The sequence below is a fragment of the Sceloporus undulatus genome, chromosome 1 (assembly GCF_019175285.1).
Source record: "Sceloporus undulatus isolate JIND9_A2432 ecotype Alabama chromosome 1, SceUnd_v1.1, whole genome shotgun sequence".
Taxonomy (NCBI): domain Eukaryota; kingdom Metazoa; phylum Chordata; class Lepidosauria; order Squamata; family Phrynosomatidae; genus Sceloporus; species Sceloporus undulatus.
The window spans coordinates 84,970,391-84,979,615 of record NC_056522.1 but is presented as its reverse complement, the minus strand read 5'-3'; positions in this window follow the sequence as shown (position 1 = coordinate 84,979,615).

Sequence of the window (9,225 nt, the reverse complement as noted above, 5' to 3'; positions counted from 1 at the left end):
AAAGAAAAACAATGCCAAGAAACTTACAAAATCCCAGCAGGCATAGCTATTTGTGTCCATACTAAAGGCTGGGTGGAAGAGAGAGTACAAGGGTGCCAGTACTTCCAGGGCAGATTAAACTCTTGTCTTTCACCAGAACAGGATGGTATGGCTTAAAGTACAGTACTTACGTTGTCCTGTGGATAAGTCGACTTAGGTTTTTTTGGGGTCAATGTTTTAACCTAAATTTCTAGGCTTATACATGAGTATATACAATAAATGTTTTGTCATGGTTTAGGATTCAAGCAGCTTTCTGATGGCTTGAAGTATTGTATTTCTTTCTTGGCCCTTTTTTATATCCTGTATTGTTACAGTTTCTCCTCACGACTATCCTGCACATGTTTTGCCACATGTTCTGTTGGGCAAAATGTTTTTGTACTAAAATATTACAGAATGACAAGAAGATGACATATTTAAAACTAAAAATGTAGAATGAGTTTTTGTACAGTCAAATCAGGAATTAACAATAAAAAGCAGCATTTTAAATTTAATATAAGAACTTCCATTTTTTTTATTGCCTTTCAGCAAAATAGTTCCTAGGGTAGGTCACAACAATAACATAGTTCAAAATCAAGGAATCGGTTTTTAAAAAGTAAATCTAAAAATTACAAGCATTGAATTACAATTCAAAACAGTTAGAGCTCAGATCTTTAAAAAGTCCTGGAAAATCTAAAAGGCAGGCAACAAGCAGGCAGTTGGAGCTTAGTAAAATGAGGTATCACAACTAACAAAGCCCTCTCTGTGGTCTCCACCTGATGCACTTTATATAGCACAGATTCTCACTTGCTGGTTTCCCCAACAAGCAGCCCTTACATTAAATTAGAGGCAGAAAGCTGTGCTAGGCCCAGGGACCAGTTTTCTGTTCTTGGGATCTTTGGGGGGCTTGCCAAATTCATAGAGGCAAAGAAAAACAAAGTATTGAGAAGAGGGCTGGAGAGTAGTGGGGATTTTGGGGTTACTACTTGTTCTACTCTGGAGTAAGATATTTTTTCTTAATGTTATTCCTACTCCTGTAAAAACTTCCTATTCCTTACTCCTACTTCCCAGGCCTGGGGAAAAGCCCTGGTTGTTTTGCAAGGCTGGTGTGTGTGTAAGTGTCTCTTTGCCTCCTATTCCCTTCCCCAGTGCAATATAATAAAAAAAAAATTGGTGTTTACATGTACAATATAATAAGAGGAATAAGGAATAACAAATTATTTTCCTGGATAATGATTAACCATCCATTATGAAGCCTTGCCCTCCCTCCAGTCCATCTGCCTTGGTCCAGGCCTCGGAGGTTGAGAGGAACTGCTGGACCTCTTACCCTTTCCCTCCACCACTCCCTTCTCCTTCTGTATCATGTCTTTTTTAGATTGTAAGCCTGAGGGCAGGGAACCGTCTAACTAAAAAGATTGCATGTACAGCGCTGTGTAAATTTACAGCGCTTCATAAATAAAGGTTAATAATAATAATAATAATAATATTTGGCTACTCCTTATTCCTACTCCAGTAAAAACCTATTACTCCTTCCCCAGCCCTGGTTGAGAAGTCTATTTTTTGGTTTTTAAAAAGGGTGTTTTTAAATGTCAAAAGCATACAGAGAGAATTATAACCTATTTAAAAGATGAGTTGCTATTTCCTGAGGTTTCCAGGAGAGGCAATTTACCTTTTTTGTGGGGCAGGAGCAGAAAAAGAAGAGCACTGAATGATTGAGAGCAGCAAAAACAGCCTTAGGGTTGCATATAGCCTTGTTTTCTTTCCTTAGTCAATGTACCTCAAACCACTTAGGTCTTTGAAGGTGAGTAGCAAAAACAGCAGTAGCCAGTCTAAGCCTTAAACCAGATAAAGTGTGTCAAGTTATGCGCACATCTTCAAGTGTCCCTATGCTGACCCATCCCCAAAAATTTGGGGGCAGGGCATCCTGGACAATTTTGATGATGAAAAGAGGGGTTTATGGGCCTGAAAATGAGCTTCCAAATGTAGAAAGTTGAGCAGGAGAACTTTTTCTGGAAGCTTAAGAGTACTCTTGGGCATTTAAGGTTTAAAAAAATTGTGGCCTCTCAGATTGTGCATGGAAGGGGCAACAAAAGAAATCGGGAGGTAGTGCCATTTCCTGGCCTAGCATTTCTGTACTCCTGTGCTGGAATAATATCTCAGTGCCTAGTCTTATGTAATGGTTCTGTAGCTGACAGTGTCCACCTCTGTTGGTTTCTGAGGATTGCATGTCACAGGCCTCTCAAGAGGTGGATCTAGAAAAAAGTAGATTCTAAAGGCCCATCAAGAATGGTTTGAATACCATTTCTCTGAGCAGGCAAACAAAAACAGAACCTTGGTCCTGTTGAGTTTCTGTTTCATTTCAATGGCTCTTGGTGTATCATAGAACTAAGTGATTGATAATCAGTTTTGAACCATCAAGTGGACATTTGTATTCGCCTGATGTTTTTAACCTACAGCTCCAATTATCTTAAATGGTAAAGAATTGTAGTACTGTATTTCTAATAGCATCTTTAGCATCACATTGCATCTTTAATCATTAATTAATCCAGGTGGAGGTGAATTGGTTAATTTCTGTAGTTTCCACATGAATGTTGTATAAATGAAAGTGTGTTTAGACAGTGTATCTTAATTAGGTTTGTAATCTGTAATTGCTTTACTTGCATACAGTTGTGTTACAGAGTCAGGTAACTGTGGAACAGGAGTTCAGTACATTGTAAAATAGCTGTGTATCAAAGCCTGGATATGTCCTGCAATTCTTATGTTAAAATTATGTAATACATGTAAATTACACAATTGTAGATTAAAAATAAAATCTATATTATATGAAATTATATATATATATATATTGCCTTTGTTTTTGAGAGAAGCCTTTTGATGTAATGGTGGTAAAGGATCCCATTCTGTAAACCTCTGAGTAGGATTTAACTCGCTATGCAGGATGATCCCATGACTTAGACCAGGGGTAGGCAACCTTTTGGAGCCGGGGGCCGGGTTGCTGTCCCTCAGACAAGTTGGGGGGCCGAAGCTGAGGGGTGGAGCTTCCACCCTCCGGGGGTGAGGCTGCATGCTGGGGGCAGAGCTTCCACCCTCCAGGGGCGGAGCCACCCTCCGGGGGCAGAGCCTCCACTGAAGCCCCACAAGGAGGAGAAGGCGTGTGCCCACCCTCTCCTCCTCAGTCCCTTTCTGGACAAACACCCCCAACCTGCATTCCAAAACACACACAACAGCACATTTGTGCATTTCACACTTTGGAAGGTGACACTCTCTCGGCTTCAGAAACAGTAGTTGGCTGCCTCTCAAGCTCACTCATCACCATCACCACACTATCATTGTCAAAGCAAGGGAGACTTGTTAGCATTAAAAGCACACAAAACACACTTTGGAATGTGACACTCTCTCAGCTTCAGAAACAGTAGTTGCCTGCCTCTCAAGCTCACTCATCATCATCACCACGACCACCACCACTATCATCAGCAGACCTTTTAGCATTAAATGCACTGAAAATACACAGAAATGCACTCCTCCTTCCTTCCTCCCTCCCTCCTCTTTCTTCCTCCTTCTCTTCCTCCTCCCTCCTCTTCTTTCTCCCTCTTCCTCCTCTTCTTCCTCCCTGCTTCTCTTCCTCCCTCCCTCCTCCTCTTCCTCCTCCTTCTTTCCTCCCTCCTCTTCCTCCTTCCTTCCTCCCTCCTCCTCCTCTTCCTCCTTCTTCCTCCTCCTCCCCCGCCCCTTCCTTCCCTGCCTGGAGAAAGCTGGCCAGGGCCAAGGAGACCTCGCTGCAGAGGGGCTCCTTGGCTCTGGCAGCCCTCCCGTCAGCGGAGAGAGCCGGCCAGGGCCAAGGAGACCTCGCTGCAGAGGGGCTCCTTGGCTCTGGCAGCCCGCCCGCCGGCGCCACAACAGCACCGGGCCTCCCAGAGGCCCGCTGCCGCCGTCAGAGCCCTATTCGAGGGCTCCAGCGGCTGCAGTGGGCCTCCTGGAGGCCGAAGTCTCGCACGACCTTTTCTGTGGTCGCGCGAGACTTCGCCTCTGGGCGCCACCATTTTTTCGCCTAAAATGGCGGCGATGTCTCACGAGACCTCAGAGAAGGTCGCACGAGACTTCGCCGCCATTTTGGACGAAAAAATGGTGGCATCCAGAGCAGCAAAAAGCCGCGACTGCCGGTGGTGGTGGCGGCGGTGGCAGCCGGGGGCCGCGCCAACGGCCTCTGCGGGCCGCATCCGGCCCGTGGGCCGGAGGTTGCCAACCCCTGACTTAGACCTATTAGTAGGACTGACAGGGTTGGCTTTAGCCTTGTTGGTTCTAAACACTAAAATAGTTTATTATAGGAGTGAAAATTGCTGTCTAGCAAGGAGGAAAAGAACCATGATATACTATTCACACAGCCCCTAGCAATACTCTTTTTTTTTGGGGGGGGGGGGTGAAAGTTCAGATCATTGAATGTATGTGAGTATCAGGATATTAGTTTATTTCATGCAGGAAGGGCATTAAAACACCTGGATGATGGCTTCCTGTAGGATTTATTGAAGGCACGGAATAGGCATGGGATTCTGGGGTTGATAGTGGTCATACAAGAGGTGTCCTTGGAATTCAATAAAATAGTATTTTTTTCCCCAGGTATCCTAGTCTTTATATGCAGTTCTGGTTTGTGCAGTGTATAGTGGTTTCAGTCTTCCTGTTTGCAGAGTTCTTTGCAGATTCATTTATAACACAAAGCAGTAATGATATTAAAATAACTTGCAGGGGGAGTACTGAGTACATGTGAATTATGTGTACATGTTCTTGGGTGCAGATAGCAAGCTAGAGCTTATGAGAAACCTCTGTGAATTAAAAAAATATCACATAAGGCTTGATTTACACTGGGCAGATTTTACTGTCTAGCTTTTAAGAAGCAAGAAGGAAATAGTCTCTTTTCTGTTGACTTCAGAGCATTTTATGGGGGCAGGTACCAGTTTCAAAACATCAGTCCTGTGTTTTGAAGAGAGGATGAAGACCTTACACAAGTATCTGAGCAACAGTGGCTGTTGCCAAGGCATATGGCCACTTCAGTGCTATAGCTCATATAGCTGCTAGGATGGTTGGGCAGATCACAGATTGTTGGTAGACTTCGAAGAATGTTGGGGTTTTGAAAATCAACATGATCTTAGCAGAATGGTTTTAACAATTGCAAAACATCCATCCACCCTCATATGTTGCTGAAAAGATGCTTCGGAAAAAATTAGAGATGGCCCTCATACATAAAAAGAAATACATTTGGTTCTGGTGTTAAGTATGTCCACCTACCTGAGCAACATTCAAGAGAGATAACTAGGGGAGAGTACAGGGACCATACAGCTCCCCTATTACAAAAGCTCAACTTGATGCCAGTGTTTCCAGGCACAGTTCAGAATGTTGGGTTATGACCTATAAAGCCATGTATGGCTTATGTTAGGGTTATTTGACAGATTGTATCTGCTTGGGCTCCTCATCAAAGGCCATTCTCAGTCCCGCCACCTTCACAAGCATGGCTGTCGGGGATGTGAGACAGGACTTTCTCAGAGGCTTCTGCTAGGCTCTGGACCTCTTCCCAGGGAGGCCATTATAATGGTTATAAAACCATCAAAACCATACAAAAACAAACACCACAATAAGAAACGTCACTGGGTGCAGTTACATATTAAAAGCCTGCCTAAAAAGAAAAGTTTTTGCCTATAGGCAAAAAGAGATCAGGGAGGGGGCCAGCGTAGACTCTTACAGGAGGGGGTTTCAGAGGGTGGGAACAGCCAATCTCCTCATCTCACCAAGCAAGCCTGTGGTGGTGGTGGAACCAAAGGAAAGCCTTCCCCTGAAGACCTTAAAGAGTTCTGGCAGATTCATATGAGGAGATAGGTGTGTTTCAAATAGTCTGTGGCCTGTTACAGACTACCAAAATAAAGCTGCTTCGGGTCTCTTTGGAGGTATGCTGTTTAAATGATGCATGCATCCTAAAAATCCGGAAGCTGCACCAAAGCTGCCCTCCAGTGCTTAGGAATGGAGTGTGGCTTTGGTGCGACCTCCGGACTCTTAGGACCCTTGCATCATTTAAATAGCATACCTCCAAAGAGACCCGAAGCAGCTTTATTTTGGCAGTCTGTAACAGGCCTGTGTTTCAATTATTCCTAAACTCTGTAGGGCTCTATGAGTCATAACCAGCAGACCCAGGTCAGTATTCTGGCCGTGGCATTCTGTCCATTGAAGTTTCTGAATAGGTTTCAAAGGCAGTCCCACATGGAGTGTGTTATAGTAGTCTATGTGGGATATCATTCAGGCATGTGTAGCCATATCCAGATCGAACATCCCAAGGAACTGGCATATCTGGTGCACTAACTGCAAATCCAGTCCTGACCACTGCTGAAACCTGGGCATCTAGGCTCAAGAGTTGAATTCAGGTGAGCCTGGGATTTCAAGGGAAGTGCAAGCAATGCAGATTAACAGTGGCTTTGATTCTAGGTGTCCCTCAGGCTTACTACCTTAGATACTAAAAGGTAGAAAGAAGGGATCCTTGTAATACATGCACTGTAGATACCTAAATACATGACAGTTTGAAAAATTTGAATTTGTCTTTTACCTGTTGCTTGAGGGGAAAACAGAAAGCATGGCAAACTCCTTTTATGCAATACTACTAAAAAGAAATCGTCAGAATTAGTGGATTCCTAAAGTAATGTTTTAAAATACCATTTCTGCTTTTTGCCTCAAACTGCATTTCATAACATAAGAACTATAGTAAAATCTCATGATTCTACTATCTATATAAATAAAGGTTTCTGATGGCATTTTTAATGTATCATTGGTGAGTTCAATGTTACAAAATTTTAACTCAGTGCTGAGTTACACTGACTTTCCTTGACATCAGGCTACAAGCAGGCAATAGCTTTTCTTTTGCCAGAGACTAAGAATAGTCTAAAAGTCTGCAATATGTGCACATATCTATTTTTTTTCCTGAAAGACACTAGCCTTTGGATTGCTTATTAAGCGTTACATCATTAGCATTTTACCTTTTGCTGCCTATTTCACCAGCTGTCAAACAACATACTATGGTTATTTTATCTACTGGAAATGAATGTCTCACAGGTAAGATCCAATATAAATGAAATAATTTATACACATTTCATAAATCAGAACAGCATGGAGGTGCTTGTGCAACAGCTTTTCAAAAAGACAACTAAAGTAATTGTTCTGGTAAGTATTGACATGTAGCATTGTCTTTCTAAAGTGTGAGAAACTTTTCTTTGTAGAGTCAACATTTCTAGGGATTGTGCATTTTAGCATCCTGGCCTTTTCCTAGCCATGTTTGCATATTTCATTTAGCTTTCATCTCTTCCTTCTCAGCCATGCCTTTTGACTTCTTTAGGAAGTACTTATGGTATTCAATATAGAATTTGTCCAGATATACTTAGGCACCCTCATACAAGAGTCTACATTTTTCGTTACTGGCTGTTGGGGTTGGCATGACTAGCCAAAAGCACACACATTACAGAACTACCCAAGCTAAACTGATAAGGATAAAAAACAAGTGAGATCCTGAATACAAGGTAAAGGCAGAATCTGATTCTTACAATTTAATCACTTGTTTGAAGCAGTTTTCTTTTTCAGGATTCTCTCTCATTAAAGATCCTCTCAGAATTCCCCCAACCCCACATACTCCCACTGCTTTGACTTTACCTGTAAACTTGTTCTGTGCACATATCCTCTGCAACCCGTCCATGGAATAGCATAGAACGTAAGTCAACCTTCCTCTCCAAGCCTCTAGTCACCCTACATCCCCTTCCACTGTAGCCTAGGTTGCTTAATAGTTGCTCTTGCTAGCAGCTTGTCCCCAAGGAAAGCAGCAACATCAGAGGACTTTATCATCTCTTCTTTCCCCTTCCCCCCCTTAATGAAATAGTGATTTATGTGCTGAACTTCAGTTCTCCAGGGCTGAGGCATAAGGGGAAAAGGAATATAAGATAACAAGCAACTATATGCTCTGCTTTTTAAAATAACCATTAAAGGTTGGAAAAAAGGCAGGAGGACTTCTGCATGTGTTGAAAGACATGCTTATGGGTTTCTTTATGCTCAAGCTATGGGCAGGGACGTAGCCAGGATTTTGGGAAGGGGGGGTCAAGACTAAGTGCCACCATTTTGAAAGGCTAAGAGCCCCCCCCCCCCAAGACACAAAAAGAGGGTTGAGCGTTTACCCTCGACACCTCAATGGCACCACTTTAACTTCCGTTATGGCTTCATGCTATGGAATCTTGGGGTCTGTAGTTTTGAGGACCTGTTGAGTCATCTGTCAGGTGCCACAACAAACTACAAATCCCAGCATTTCACAACATGGAGCCAAGGGCAGCTAAAGTGGCATCAAACTGGATTATTTTTTCAGTGCAGATGCAAACTGAGTCCTTCCTCTGAAGGTGTTTACATCAGATAAATTCAGCTCAATAAAGCAAAGTGCAGCTTCTCAAGCAATGAGCGGCAGCCACTCTGTTCATGCTCAGAGACACTCTGCTCATGCTTTGAGACACTGTATTCCAACTTCTGAGCTGAGCTAAGAACCCAGGCTGTATCTACACAACATTTCATTCCCACTTCCAAGAGGGATTTTTAATTTTAAGACACACACACACACACTTTTTAATTCCAAGACCTATCTATCTATCTATCTATCTATCTATCTATCTATCTATCTATCTACCATAATTTTTAATTCCAAGCCATTATACGTTCCTTTCTTTTTATAATAAACAAACCCCTTTAAGAGAATCCTATTTTGGGAGAAAGGCAGTGTATAAAATCAATCAATAAAAAATTATAGTGCAATAGTCCATCAGTGCATGGCTTGCATTATAAGACTTTATACCTTTATACATTTAAAAACAATTAAAATCACAGTAGGCTCAGAGTGCTATAGAATCATGGAATCATAGAGCTGGAAGAGACCCCAAGAATGGCCATCCAGTCCAACCCCGTTCTGCCATGCAGGAACTCCCAGTCAAAGCATCCCCAACAAAATATGTAATGGAGGTGTCCATCTACATTGTAGAAAGATATACTATAGATTAATGCTATGGAAAATCACCACCTTGAGTCCGTATATTGGGAGAAAGGCGGGATATAAGAAAACAACAACAATATCTGGGTATTGTAGTTTTGTGAGACATTTAGCATTCTTTGTCAGAGAGCTCTGGTGCCACAACAGACTACAAATCCCAGGATTTT